The 15,046-nt window shown below is 46.6% G+C and overlaps 1 pseudogene; it reads right to left on the bottom strand.

The window, feature by feature from the left end:
* Nucleotides 1–13,833: 13,833 nt before the first annotated feature.
* On the bottom strand, nt 13,834–14,473 carry LOC144683272 (large ribosomal subunit protein uL13 pseudogene; annotated as a pseudogene).
* Between the last annotated feature and the right edge of the window lie 573 nt (nt 14,474–15,046).

Here is a 15,046-nt window from a genome sequence, read left to right on the forward strand (position 1 = left end):
TTTCTGGCAATTTGCATATTGTTTTGGTTGTGGAAAACCTGCAGTATTCAGGCAAATGTTAATATTAAAATATTATTATATTTTTAACTTATTTAATAATGATTTGCTAGGACAGTCCTGTCCAATAGAAATTGATGATTAGCCACAGGCCTGGCAATGATAACATCGCTTTAGCCCCAGACACTAATTTTAGCAGAAAACCCTTTTATATATACACACACAATACATATAACATGCTTCATGGGTATATTTTCTTAACAAATACCACAACCATTCAGTAGCCAAGGCAACAAAACACTCACAACGATTGAAAAACACATGCATGGCTAGCTTTTGTTTCACCATTTTGCCATCAAATGCACAAAAAAATGTCTTTTATTCATGTCTTTTTAATAACCAGAAGTGCAACACCCATGTCTGGATCCCCAATTAGCCACGTGTCTCATGGCTAACCTCGGCAACCTTGCCCTAGGATGAACGTCAAAGCCAATAGGAATAGAATAATTATGAGTTTATTGTTACTGAAAGTTCAACACATCTCCACAGCATTGATAAGATGGGGTGGGTGGATGGTACTGGGCGGGGTGAGGGGAGGGGGGTGAGGAGTTGGTAGAAGCACAGTTAGGTTAAGGTTTATGAATGAAACCGATTAAAGATAACACTAGCAGCAAAGAAAACAGATGAATAAAATGAAGTTTCTGAATTTTTGTAACGTTTATATTAAGACATTCTACTTCCAGTGGCTTTTGTTTTCTCTCTCTCTCAGCCAACAAATCAGTAATGTTGTTGGAATGTATGGATCTTGAGAGATTACTTTCAAAGCCAATCAGTGGAAATTTCTGAGCCCGCTGGTGGCGGGTGTGATAGGTGGCGTGTGTGGAAAATATGGTGCGACCTGCTTCACGATGGTGTGAAGGAAGGTTGCGATCGCCCGCTCTGCCCGCTGTCGTTTCCTGCCATCAGTCGGCGGGGAACTAATTGTAATATATTAGCATATAATTAAAAGGCCATCCCACCAGGCTCTTGGAACCTTGCTGTATCATCTGTCCACGTCAGTGGGAAAGCACGCCAACATGTTTCACAACAGCACTTGACAGCCTTCACTTTGGGGGAACTGAGGTGAGAGAGTAACAACGTTCTCCACAGCTCGCCCATTGTTTACAGGCCTCAGGGGCGCCAGGGGGGTGGAGGCAACTGATGCCTGGCCCTGGAGTCAACTGCTGAGGGGGTTGGGGGTGTCCGGGGGCAAGTGCTGGCCAGCCTCGGAGGTAACTGTTGTAGTGGTGGGGTGTCAAGTACTGCCCTGACACTGCATCCCGCGCACAGGCAATTGAGGTGGAGGCAGGGTAAGTGAGGGAAGTGGCCACGCATTAGGGCCACCTGTATAAACTGACTCTGCTTCCACAACTGAGACAGATCAGCCACAGCCACAGTGATATGATTGGGGTTGGTCTTCTAGCCTGCCCGCCCATGCAAGCAACGCATGGGCTCCAAAGGGCCACCAAGCGCTCCGCACCTTAACCCCCTCCCCGGCATCCCCACCCACACCCCCATCACCCCGCCACCCCCCTCACCCCCTGGCACAGACTTCGAGTCCGCCACCACTTGGACCGCGGAGCAGTTGGGCTGCACATGTTGTACAATCTCCTCGCCAATGCTGGCCATGGAGCAGTCACTGCTGGAGGTGCTCACAGCCCCTTGCAATCTCTGCATCCCACTTTGACCAGTGTCCCCCATGTCGCAAGTTGACAGGGCAGCCATGCAGCGCACTCATCTCTGGCCATCCGAGGGGTGGCCAGCACTCTCCGGGAAGCATTAAGGGGCAGTCACACAGGCCAGGAAAGGTGCTAAGTACACCCATTAACCACGTCTCTCTCTTTCAGGCTGAAGGAGGACCACGTCAAGATCATATATCATGGTGATCTAGCTGTATGCCTGATGGCCTACAGAGACCATAGAAGATGGAGGAGAGAGGCTCCTGGCTGTGCAAAGGCAGGAGCAACAACCTCATGAAGAAGGGGCAGCAGGAGCTCCCGCACACACTGCCCAGGAGTGACAGTGAGCCGTGGCTGGTCGGTGCCTAGCGACACCCAGGGTCTATAGACGCTGCCTGCCATTCCTGTAGATGACTGAGAATCAGTGTCACTGACGACTGTGCATGTCCAGGGACCTGGTGGCTCATATCTGCCACTTACTGCAGGGCTTGGCACCAAGGGGACATGGAAGGCATCCACTGCCAGTGGCTGTGAAAGTGTCTGTGGCACTCAATTTCTATGCCAGTGGCTCCTTTCAGGGCACCACAGGTGACCTCTGTGGGATTTCACAATCCGCCAGCCACAAATGCATCCATGAGGTCACAGATGCCATCTTCACCATGGCACACAACTTTGTGCATTTCACCCAGGACCGGGACAGCCAGGATGCAAGGGCCATTGGATTCGCCGAGATCTCGGGATTCCCACAGATGCAGGGTGTGATTGACTGCACCCATGTGATGCTCAGGTCTCCATCACTACACCCGGTGAACTTCATCAACCACAAGGGCTTCCACTTGCTGAATGTGCAGCTGATATTCGACCACCAGAAACACATCCTGCAGGTGTGCGCACGGTTTCCAGGGAGTGTGCATGATGCCTACATCCTGAGTTGCTCGCAGATCCCTGCAGTCTTTCAGGGTCCACAGAGGCTGCAGCGATGGCTCCTCAGGGACAAGGGCTACCCGCAGAGGTCGTGGCTGATGACACCCTTGCGGTGGCCTCAGACTGCAGCAGAGCGATAGTATAATGAGGCTCATGTAGCAGCTCACAACTTGGTGGAGCAAACCATCAGGATACTGAAGATGCGGTTCCAGTGCCTGGACCGGTCTGGTGGAGCCTGCAATACAGTCCGCAGAGGGTGTCACACATCGTCGTCGTCTGCTGCGCCCTTTACAACCTGAGGAGCTGACTGAGGAGGAGATGGAGGAGCTGCACGTCTCCTCCGATGAGGAGGATGCTGACGGGGATGAGGGTGTGGGGGTCCTCGGTGGTAACGATGACGGGGATGAGGCTGTCACACTGGCTAGATGAGGCAGGCGTGCTTGGGAGATCCTCATAGCTGCCAGATTTGTGGAGGATGATGACAAAGTGCAGTGAGGACACTCCATAGATCTTCACACAGCCTCTCTGAATGTCTGACTCCTGTCTGGCCGAGGGCAGCTTGCTTGCGCTCCATGATCAGGGCCATCTCAGAGACGCAGCCATGAAGCTTTAGACGCATCTGATGCTGTGTCCGTCTTCAGCACCTCAGCCCTTCAGGAGCTGGTGCACAGCATCACTGGTCGCAGATGCTGGTGTGATGGGGGCCAGTCCCATCTAAAAGGTGCTGAGAGCACACAGAGAGAATGAGAGAGCTCTGTAGCACCTGCCCACTACATTCTGGCAGCAAAGACCTGCACCATCAAGGTGCAGGTGTCAGTAATGTTTCCATGGAATGTGAAGCTGGACCATCACTGTGGTCTGAAGGCTGCACCGAGCACAGGGAAGAGGCCCTGGACTGAGATACTTGCCTTTTATCTTGTGTAGAAAGGTTTCACATCTGAGTGACAACAACACTGCTCATCAGAACAAAGAGCTACAGGCAGGGTGGCACCCTTAGGAGCTTATTGACAATAGTGAACAGTATGTACAAGTGATTAACACCCATGGCCAGGCTGTCAAACTCTCCTACCTAACTCTCCTAACCCTGCCGCTACGTCTTGGTGCTCCCAGGACATCTAGAGCAGAGGTGGCAGCAGCCTCCTGACTGTGACGCCCTGTCTGTGATGACCTTGGTGGTGTCCTCTGGAGAGCCGAGGCTTGGTGGACTCCGGCCTGCTTTCAGGGTCCTGCTGTGTGCCAGGGGCACCCTCCTCAGCCTGTGAAGCTGGATCTGCAGAGGTCACAGGAAGATAGGATTCAGATGGGCTGGTCACTCCCAGAGTCACCTGGGTAGATGGCCCCGGAGTGTGCACCTGCTGATCCTTCTCACAATGGGTGCCCGAGGGCCCCTGGCTGACTCCGTGAGTGGTAAGGGTAGCGGGAGTGACATCGAGCTGCCCAGCACCCCTCTTACGTACACACTGTTGGAGGCCAATTCTGGCCTTAGCGATGGAGTTAAGCCCGCACATCAGTGCAGGAGTGATGTCCTGGACCAAGGTCTCCATGGCGGCCGCCATCCTGCCAGTGTTGACCTCGGTGCATTGCCAACGCTGGCCAAGTAGCAGTCACTGCAGGAGGCGCTCACAGCCCCTTGCAATCTCAGCATCCTCCATCGTGCCTTGCAAGCGGACATCCTTTCCTGATGTTCCCTAGCTTGCCTTTGCAGCTCCAGCAACTGTGACATGACCGAGTCCAGAGGCTCATCATCTGACTCGGACTCAGCAATGTTCTGGCCTCCAGCAGCACTCTGAGTGCCGGGGACCTGGGAAGTCCCTGCCTCCGCCTGTTGTGGATCAGAAAGTGCGATGTGCTCACCAGATTGTGGTCCCGAGACTACGCTAAAGCTCGATTTCACTGAGGTGTGTGTCTCTGCGCTGGTGGAGGGTGTGGATGTGTGCTGTGATGGGATTTCAGGGAGGGTGCCTTCAGATTCCTCCTCAAAGGTTTCTTCGGAGCTTGATTGGAGGCCCTGGGTTATGGACTCTGTCGGGTGTTTGGTAGATGTGCCTACAAAAGCAAGGGGAGATAATTAGTGCATGGCAGTGGCCTGTGAAACAGGACACATCACTCACAGCATGGCTGTCTGATGGATGTTGCTCTGCTGGATCCTCACTTGGTAGAGCAGCGCCAACCTCACCATCAGCACAGGACCGGTCCCGGTCATTGCTGGCCAGCTGGATGGCTCTGTTTTCAAATTCTGTCAGGACTTTGATCTCCGGCATCCCTCCACCTGCCTGTGACTTTTCCCTCCTGTTGTGAGCCAGTTTGTCCTGCATGGGTAGAGATGGGGAGAGGGTATCAGGACGCCTTGCAGGCCAGATGATGAGTATGCCTGGCCTGTGTGGGTGGTGAGTGGTCCCATGGACGGGATGAGGACAATGATGGTGTGTGTGAAAGAGGGAATGGTGATGTCCCTTGCACTGGCAGCGAGTGAGGGCCCTGTGGATGTGTGATGGGTTTGTGAGTGTGTGCGTTGGGAGTGATGAAAAAAGTGACTTACCCTGGCGGAACGGAGGAGATCATTCATCCTTTTGTGGCGCTGGGTGGCTGTCCTCTTCTGAAGAGCATTTGCACTGACCACCGCTGCCACCACCTCCCAAGCCGGGTTGGTGACTTTGCTGTCCATCCTGCAGCCAGAGCGGGGGTAGAGCACATCCCGGCGGGCATCCACAGCATTCAGCAGTCGCTCGAGGGACCCGTCTTTGAAGCGGGTGGGGGCTGCAGCCTTTTTGCCTTTGCTGGTCATGTCTCCTGGGCAGTGGTGGTGAGCTGGTGGGGATGAGACTTTTCTGGCTGCTGCCTTTTAAATGTGGTGGCCAGTGTGATGCATCAGCGGGGTGATGGCGAGTGGGCAAATGAGAGCCCGCTTGCCATGGAAACGGCATTTTTCGCAGAAGTGAATAAGTAATAAGGCTTGGGAAGATATGGCATGAAAACCCACCATTTTCATCGGTGGGTAGGACTCCATTTTACCCGCCTGATACCCAACTCAGTGCAAATCTGGGAACGTTCTGTCCAATAGTTCCGAAACCTCAAATCTTGACTGTCCTATATTTATGCAGTATTAGTTTTTAAGAAGTTTGAGCATTTGATAAATTTCTATGCTAGCTGATTACAGACACTGCTCAGCAGCAAAAGACATAAGATGGTAGAAATCTCGATGTGATCCTTTTATTTGAGATTACCATGCACACCGTTTTGCTACAGTGTAATGATAATCCATAACAAAAACAGAATTACCTGGAAAAACTCAGCAGGTCTGGCAGCATCGGCGGAGAAGAAAAGAGTCGACGTTTTGAGTCCTCATGACCCTTCAACAGTTCTGAGGTGGGCTTGGGAAGATATGGCAGTTCTGCTGAAGGGTCATGAGGACTCAAAACGTCGACTCTTTTCTTCTCCACCGATGCTGCCAGACCTGCTGAGTTTTTCCAGGTAATTCTGTTTTTGTTTTGGATTTCCAGCATCCGCAGTAGTTTTTTGTTTTTAATGATAATCCATATCTGTTACTGTCTGTTACAATTGTGTCTAGGAGTCTTTGTAGATTTTTCTCTCTATCTGTCATAATTACTGTGTCATCCACGTATCTCAGATTATTTATATTGTGTCCACCTTCTGAAATTTCTGGAATTGAAAGAAATAAAACAAGTAAAATCTTTATTTTAAATATCATCTTCAGTTCTCTGCCTGAAGACAACCATTTGCTGAGCCACAGCACAGTACTGTGAATGTTTACTAGAGTTAGGGCAAGGAGGGTGGCCCTGCGTCTATCTCAGCTAGAACAGGGACTGGACCCCCTGCTGTTGGCATTAAACTGACCTACACTCTAGCTGACTGAGCTAATCAGTACCCCTTTGCTTAATTGGGTAGTCGAATAACATTTGATGGGAAAAGTGATCAAGACATCAGGAAGCACACTGGCAAAACAAACAAAAAATGTTAGCCCTCTTTCGAAATAAGAACATTTCTATGGAAAACAGAATAAGATTACTAAAATGTGACATCTGGCCAACGTTACTGTCTGGAATATATGCAAGGCAAGGGAAGATAAATTAAAAGCAACAGAGGTGTGATTTCTGAGGCATGTGATTAGGGTTATTGGACAAGAGGAGATTTTGAGGAAAGTAGGCACGCAAGAAAAACTTCTGCGGATGATCAACAAAAGACAACTACAATTCCTTAGGCACGCACTTAGGAGAAAGAAACTAGAACATCTGGTAGTGACTGGTAAAATTGAGGAGAGCAGAGCAAGAGGGAGACAAAGGAGAAAATATACCGACAGTTTAAGAAACCAAACAGGTACAAGATTGGAGAACAACACCAAAATGGTATCAAGGACCGTGAAAGTTGGAGAGCCATGATAGCTGACATTGTAAAACATGGCACCTGAAGAAGAAGCGGAAATCTGGAATTCCATCAACCAGAAGTCGGTGGATGCTGGGTCAATTGGAGCTTTCAAGACTGAAAATGGTAGGTTTGTACTAGATAAGGGAACCAAGGAATATGGGCTCAGCTGAGTAACTGGAGTTGAGGTATAAATTAGCCTTCATCCGATTGAATGATGTTTTGGGTTCGAGGGGCTGAATGGCCTCCTCCTATTTTTAAGTTCACAATTGGGTTGGGTATGAGGTTCTCAAGAGAGACTACATGCAACTTATTTACTAGATGAAGTAGCAATAGTATTTTTCAGTCAATGTTTTCAATGTAAATATGTTTAAAGAATTCAAAGTTGTCTTTTACATTACCAGAGCTAGCAGTGGAATAAAAATTACAAACAGCAGAGAAATTATTTTTTTCATTTTCAAGAAAGGTGCTTTGGAATTCCAATCTTTTGCAAATACAAGTACATTAAAGCACTTTTTGAAACCACTTATAAGAGTTCATGATTGGAAATCATTGTCTCAAAGTTGGCCCTTTGTAGGTTTGTCTTGAAGTGCAGAGCTGTATGATCACCATCTTTTCTGTCTCTAATGGCATGATGCAACTGATATTCTGGAGGGTGGATGCCAGGGATTGCAGCAGCACTCAGATTAGTTAACAACTCAGTTCCATTTTTCCCTCAAATGCACTAGTCCAGTGACAAGACCATTGAAATTATCTGTTTTGACAGCAAGTGCAGTATTGCAATAGTGAAGGATTACATTTTGTTCATCACTTGGGACAAGAATTTTAAGCTGAATTAATATGAGTAAAACACATTTAAAGGTGGACATGTATTTTGGGTTGTGTAGCAATGTTACTCCAGATTGTGGAATTGTGGTTCAATTCAAGAAACTCATTCGAAGAAATAAAACCTTTATTTCAGATTTCCAACATCCTTTGATTTTGCAACTCATTTAATGTTTTTTATAAGCCTTTTAGATTCTTGCCAAAATGCATACAGTCAATCTGACCTGACCAATGTGAGTCAGATATTAAACAGAATGAAACAATGGCATTTTTCCTCCCACCTCTGTGGATTTGTCTGAAAATACTGTACGATAACTGAAGGCAGCCAATGACTGACACAATCAATTGTTGAATCACCACCAACTGGGTTTGGGCTTGTGCTGAACAGGGAGGAAAAAGCGGCTGTACATTCTGCTGAAGCATCACCTAATCTCCAGAGTACACCACGTCAGCTCGACATGACTGAGCTTGGGCATGACAGAGTTCAGAACCAAATCATGATCAGCTCTGGTGGCGACTCCATCAGAAAACATTGTACACTGACGACAGCCAGCTCTACCCCATTACCATCTCTCCTGATCTCACTGCTGCCTCTCACTTGTTCCTCTATTTGTCAGTTATCCTGCACTGGATGAGCAGGCCTTTCCTCTAATTAAACATTGGGAAGATCAAAGCCATTGTCTTCCTTCCCCTCCATAAACTCCGTTTCCTAACCACTGGCTCCATCCCTCTCCCTGCTCACTAAACAACCTAGTAGAAAATTTGGCATTCTATTTGACCCTGGACATAGCTTCTGACCCCATATCCTCTACATCATCAAGATGCCCTACTTCCATCTCAATGCTACTGTCCATACCTCAGCTTATCTGCTGCTAAGACATTCAGCATGTCTTTGCTACATCCAGATTTGACTATTCCAGCATTCTCCTTGCTGGCCTCCCATTTTCCACCCTCTATAAACTTAAGCACATACAAAATTCTGCTACAAATATCCTTAAACTGTACTAAAACCATTCATGCATCACCCCTGTGCTCGCTTGCCTACATTAGTGTTGTGATATGGTGTGCGCACAACTTTAAGGGGGTGAATCTTAAACTGTTGTCAATCATACGACCTCGACAGGATATGTTGTATTAGTCCCATGACTTATAGGCAGTCTGCAAGCAGCAAGGAAGAGATCAGATGTACCATACTTAGCTTCTCAGTGAACATTATCTGTTTAATGTCTTATTTTCAAATGAAGAACCCACACCATTGTTTCATCAATCCCTGTGTATGATTAGTGAATTTACATCAAAGAAGAGAATAACAATGCAATTAGCTCCTGATCTGGCAACACCGTTATTTAAAAATGTTCATCCTTGTGTTCAAATGCCTCCATGGCCTCACCCTTCCCTTCTTCTGTAACCTCCTCTAACCCTAGAACCCCCTCAGATCTCTGCTATCGTTCAATTCTGGCCTCTTTCACATTCCCAGGCTTGATCATTGCCTGAGCCCTAAGCTCTGGGATTTCTTCACTAAAAGTCTGTCTCTCTGCCTCTTTCTCCTCCTTTGAGTTGCTCCTTAAAATCTACATCTTTGATCAAGCCTTTGGTTACCTGTCCTAACATCTCCTGATGTGTCTTGCTGTTAAGATTTGACCAATTATGCTCCTGTGAAGCCCCTTGGGGCACTTTGCTATGTTAAAGGCACTATACAAGCGCAACTTGCTGTTGTGCTGGTAAATCAGCTCAGCTATTTCCGCACCAATCACAAAATCACAGAATCTTAATGAGTCGGCTCATCATGTCTGCACCGACTCTCCAAATGAGCATTATGACCTAATGGCATTGCCCTGCCTTTTCTCACGTCACACTTGCTTCTTTTGCAAATCACTTTAAACCTGTGCCCTTTCGTTCTTGATCCTTTTATAAATGGGAACAGTTTCTCCCTATCTACTCTGTCCAACCCCCTCATGATTTTGAACATCTCTATCAATCTCCTCTCAGCCTTCTCTCCAAGGAGAACAGTCCCGACCTCTCCAATCTATCCTCACAGCTGAAGTTTCTCATCCCTGGAATCATTCTTGTAAAACTCCTCTGCACTCTGTCAAATGTGTTCACATCCTTCCTATAATGTGGCACACAGAAATGTACACAATATTCCAGCTGAGGTCCAATGAGTGTCTTATACAAATTCAGCATAACCTCCTTGCTCTTGTACTCTATGCCCCTATTAATAAAGCCCAGGATACTATACACTTTATTAACTGCTCTCTCCACCTGTCCTGCCACCTTCAATGATCTATGTACATATACACCCAAGTCTTTCTGCTCTTCCACCCTCTACAAAATTTCACCCTTTATTTTATATTGTCCGTCCATGTTCTTCCTACCAAAATGCATCACCTCACACTTCTGCACATTGATCTTCATCAGCCATCTACCTGCCCACTCCACCAACTTGTATATGCCCTCTTGAAGTTCCATCCTCCTCACAGTTCACAACACTCCCAAGCTTCATATCATCCGCAAACTTTGAAATTGTCCCCTGCACACCAAGATCTAGATCATTAATATATATCAGGAACAGCAAGTTTCCTTGGGGAACTTCACTACAAACCTTCCTCCAGCCCGAAAAATATCCATTGACCATTACTCTCTGCTTCCTATTTTTCAGCCAAGTTTGTATCCACGTTGCTGCTGTCCTTTTATTCCATGAGCAATAACTTTTCTCACAAGTCGGTTGTGTGGCACTGTGTCAAATGCTTTTTCAAAGTCCATGTACACCACATCAACAGCATTACCCTCATCGACCTTTTCTGTTACCTCTTCAAAAAACTCCAGCAAGTTAATTAAACACGATTTCCCCTTTAGAAATCCATGTTGGCTGTTCCTTATCAACCCATATTTTTCCATGTGACTTGACAATCTTCTTGGTAAAGTTGCTGAAGAACAAAGAACGTTGCTGAAGTACAATGTTTCCTCTGGGTCCTTGATGAATGTATCTGATAACTACTGCTAACTGTGGCTGGTGTGAACTGTCAGGTGTTGCAATGAAATTATTGGAAGGCACTTTGCCTCATTAACCTCATCTGGAATTGTTCTTTAATAAATTCATTTTAGTTTTTAGTTCTCAGGTGACATGCGAAAACTTTCATTTTACACCTGTGCCTGATCAAATGATCACCATATTCACCCTAAATCAGATTATATTTGGTCAATATTTCAGTAGATTGACATTGCACTTTTATTCTACATGTGCTAGTTTTGGTATTTGGCTTCAACGCACTTGGCCCCAATTTACACCTGCCTTGTTTTTTGGTGTGTATGAAATGCTCCTATTTACCTGACGCCAACAGTGTCAACTCTAACATTACTCAGTCTAAATCCTGTTGATGAGAAAAGAAAAGTAATTGTATTTGCTTACTTAAAAGGAACTTCCTGTATAAGTTTTCTCCTCTTCCCCAGGAGGTACTGACTCTTCCTGTGTGACTGCCCCTCTGTATCTTCACTAAACTCCTCACATGCAAACCCAGGCAGGGTGAGATAGCTATTTGACTATGTGAGCATCACAGCCTGATGACCACCAAACTGGTGTGACTTTCAGCAGGGGTCTCTGGATAGGAACCAGGATTGCAAACTGCCTGGTTTCTCCCTTTTTACCCAGTTCGGCTGTCCTGAGATTAACTGTGGCACTGAGATCAGCTAGTTCAGCACAGACTGGTCTGTGTTACTCAGTGGATGATCCACTGACTCCTAGGAAGTTCCAAACATAAACCAGTTATTTATCAAGATATTTTGGAATACTCACATGTTCTATAATTAATGATGGAACTTGGACATTTAACAATTAATGCCTGTAACAAATACAATCGCTGATCAGTTTACTGACTGTTTTCTACCATTTGTTAATTAATCTTAGACATAAGCAGCTATTTTTGTTGTTCACAAATCTTAACATCAAGTTTCATGAGTTGTCTTTGGAGATAAGAAAATTAGAAATCACAGAACAAGAAAAGGTCATTCAAGCGTGCTCCTTCCAAGGCCCTTGCATAATACTTATCATGGACCCTACTTCACGTGTTTAATCTCCAGAAGCTCCACAAAAACCTCCTCATCATCTGCAGCCAGTTGGGTGAATCTGCTTCCTAAGTTCTATGCCTGAGGTAGGTCCAACCCATGACTCCCATCATAGGTAGGGCAAGGAGGCGGTTTCCAAATCCAACCCAACGGGAAAGTTGGCATCAATCTGATCTATACTGGCCATCCCTAGTGATGTTAGGGGCTCCAATTTCCTTTCCATCACATCACTGGTCAGGAATCTTACCACCTGCCATTGGCATGTGTTGGCAGAATTTTACAAGTTGATACTCAACCTCCTTGGCCGCACAATGAACACACCTTCCTTGGCCATCAAGTTCGCAAGTGGGATTTGAACACAGAACTGCTGGCTCAGGCGTAGTGACACCACCCACTGCACCACAAGACCTCCTGTTGGATGTATGTATCTAATGAAAGTGCCCATTGGCAACGTATTTTGAAGTATGTGGCCAATCACCTGTTAACCTAATCATAGAGATAAAAACGGAAAATGCTGGAAGCTCTCAGAAACTCAGGCAGCATCTGTCGAGAGAGAAAGAGTTAAAGAGCAGAATCTTCTGCCCTGCAGGAGGTGAGGAAGGAGGCAGGAGGGCCTGAAAATTAGGTAGGTTGGCATCGGGACTGATACCCGATAACTTCCAACCTCCACCAGAAGTAAATTCTGGGCGGGAACGCCCATGGTCAACCTTCCTGGCCCACCTCCACCTGACTCCCTTAAGCAGCCAATTACCGACCACTTAAGGGCCTTGTCCCAACTCTGCTGCACTTTTCTCAGCTCCAGGCTGGCCTGCTGACATGTGGACTTTTTCGATAGCAGCCACAGCCTCTTCCATGGCATTGTCGATCACAAGGCCTGCCGGCCTCTGATTGGCTGGCAGCTCTTGACGATGGGACTTCCGCCTTTCTGGACCTGGTTCTGGAGGAAGGCCCGCTAGTGTCCCTGGATTTGCCTGATTGGCATAAGACCCAACGGGCCTTCCAAAGAAGAGGCGCACAGGCCTCTCGCTGGTTCAAAGCTGGCAGACAAGATCCTTGCCACCAACGGAATCAGTTCATTGATCCTTCATTGGCAGTCCTTACGAAAGGTCATTGACCCGAAACATTAACTTTCTTTTTCTCTTCACAGATGCTGTCTGACTTGCTGAGTGTTTTCTAGCGTTTCCTGTTTTTGTTTCATGTTTCCAGCATCCGCAGTATTTTTTTTTTGGTTTTGGAATCTAATCATAGACATTGTGCCCAATCATCTGTTAATCTAGTCATAGCTTTGTGCCACATCATCTGGTGGTGTAGGAAGAGGAATGTGTCCAGTCATTTGGCAGTTTGGATAATAAATCAAACCTCCTCAGAGTGCAGTCACAGGCATGTGCTTAATTGTTGTGATGTTGTTTTTCAGGTATGTGACCAATTAACCTGTGGTGTGCAATTCTGGTTACCCCCCCAACACACATATTATTTCAGTCCATGTTATCCTCCATGCTCTTTCTCCCGGCCATTTTGGTACCAATGAGAGAACAACTATTAAGCATAAACAGAAAAAAATTACAACCTCTCATCATCATAAATAGGAAGGAAAATACAAAACACCTTTCGCCAAACCTGCTGGTTCCAGCTCTCTCACCAAATCTGATCGTTTTGCATGTTTTCCTGTAGCAAAACCATTTAATTTATTCTCTACTGAATCATGAGTTGATCTCTCATGAATGCTGCAGATCAGTGTAAGAATAGTGTGGGATAGGGATTTGGATGCTCCCATTACCACAGAGCACTGTGCAGAGTTAGTTGGTTTAAGAGGGTGATGGATTGGCTGATAGCCGTGGTTGACAGGAAGAATGGTAGGGGTATGCAGTGCACTGCCTTGTCTACCCCACGGAGGATGTGGAACTTCTGTTTTTTTCTACAACTTTTATTGTCAATGCTTCTGAGTGAATATATTAAACAAGAACACCATATTGTTTCAGCTCTGCAGTGTACGTAGCAATTTTGCTTTCAACATTCTTCTCAGCTACCTTCTTCGGTTTTAAAATTTTCTTCTTTTTCTCATAGTGAAGCTTGGCTTTTTCTTTACACTTCTCTTCAAGAGTGGCTGTAACTGCCTGATATTTCCAACCAACTTCATGAGCAAGGCGACCAAGGAGAGCAAACTTACGAGTTGGCTTCAAACGTACAATCTTCAGGGCTGCTGGCACAACCATATTGTCATATGGAGGAAGGATCCCATCAAAGGCCTTCAGTCTGTCCAAGGCAGCTTGACCTCGCTTTGTCTTGTGCGGCAACATACCCCTTACAGTCCTCCAGAAGACCCGGCTTGGTGCTCTGAAGTGATGTGGGCCACGAGAGGGGTTAGTATTCATCCTCTTGCGCAAAAAAGCAAGATACTTAAGTTTATTTTGGTAGAAGTTGCCAGAGACGTTAATCCCTTCACAGCTCACCACCACCACTTTGTGGCCTAGTAAGATCTGTTTAGCTACAATGGCAGCCGGGCAGCCAAGGAGGTGGCCTTGGCCATCGAGGAGCAGGACCTTGTTGAAGCCGTCCGCCATGGCGATGAAAAGATGTGGAACTTCTTGCAGCACTGAAGGCCTGGCGATGAGGGAGTTGGTTGCTTAGCGTCCCCAGGAAACTGCAGTGTATTTCCCTCTAGAGGCTAGCACAGGTGCAACAGCAGTGTAAATCAGAGAGCAGGAAATTCTCAGCATATAGGCAATAGCCCTAAGTAAAACACTACACTGAGCTACATTTAGCTTAAGATGTGGACAGCTTTTAATCACATGCTTTGGTTTCACTGCCCTAGATTTCCACATCATATCTCCCAATATGTTCATAAGAACATATGAATTAGGAGCAGGTGTAGGCCATTTGGCCCCTCGAACCTACTCCTCCATTCAATAAAATCATGGCTGATCTGACTGTAGCTTTAACCCCACTTTCCCGCCTCTCCCCCATAGCCTTTGACTCCCAGGTGTATCAAAATCTGTGTAACTCAGACTTGAATATATATTCAATGACCACATCCCACTGCTCCCTGCAGAAGAGAATTCCAAAGGTTAACAACCCCCTGAGAGAATGAACACCTCCTCATCTCCATTTTAAATGTGAGACACCTTGGGCAGAACTTTCCC

This window comes from Cetorhinus maximus, chromosome 8, assembly GCF_964194155.1.
Source record: "Cetorhinus maximus chromosome 8, sCetMax3.hap1.1, whole genome shotgun sequence".
Taxonomy (NCBI): domain Eukaryota; kingdom Metazoa; phylum Chordata; class Chondrichthyes; order Lamniformes; family Cetorhinidae; genus Cetorhinus; species Cetorhinus maximus.